The sequence below is a fragment of the Priapulus caudatus genome, unplaced genomic scaffold (genome assembly GCF_000485595.1).
Source record: "Priapulus caudatus unplaced genomic scaffold, Priapulus_caudatus-5.0.1 Scaffold1422, whole genome shotgun sequence".
Taxonomy (NCBI): domain Eukaryota; kingdom Metazoa; phylum Priapulida; class Priapulimorpha; order Priapulimorphida; family Priapulidae; genus Priapulus; species Priapulus caudatus.
In genome coordinates this window covers 31,090-31,669 of record NW_014578483.1, presented here as the reverse complement: position 1 = coordinate 31,669, position 580 = coordinate 31,090, and the positions used below count along the sequence as shown (strand labels likewise).

At 42.1% G+C, this 580-nt stretch overlaps 1 long non-coding RNA gene across 1 annotated transcript in view; it reads right to left on the bottom strand.

The window, feature by feature from the left end:
• Window positions 1–394, bottom strand: part of LOC106816582 — a 1,927-nt gene extending 1,533 nt beyond the window's left edge. Inside the window, exon 1 of the long non-coding RNA XR_001394908.1 lies at window positions 255–394. This is a non-coding gene — a long non-coding RNA (uncharacterized LOC106816582). The remainder of the gene's footprint in view (window positions 1–254) is intronic.
• Window positions 395–580: the final 186 nt, after the last annotated feature.

Genomic DNA, 580 nt, shown 5'->3' with positions numbered 1-580 from the left:
CACACACACACACACACACACACACACATATATATATATATATATATATATATATATATTAGTGATGAGAGATGATATGAGAGAGAGAGAGAATGAGAGAGGGTGATAATATTTGTGTATCTAACCTATACCCACATTCAATTCACAATAGCGAGCAATGACAATAGAAGAACCCTCCCGCTCACCTACTGATGTAGTTACTGTGGTTACTTACACACACGTGTGGTTACTGATAACAGCCCCTACCTGCTTACCTATTAAAGTTCTCTCCATCTTCGATGGTCTCAGGCAAGTCTCTATCCTTCGTCTCCGGCAGCAGAAGCGCCAGCAGGCTGGCAGCGACGGCAAACCCACCGAATATCAGCATGGGCAACGCCTTATTAATGTCCGCCTGCAAACACACACACACGGGCGCGCACAATGGCAGCTTTAGATATATATCTTATATGTATATATATATATATATATATATACTAATATATGAAGCATATTACACACACACACACACACACACACACACACACACACACACACACACACACACACACACACACACACACACACACACACACACACACAC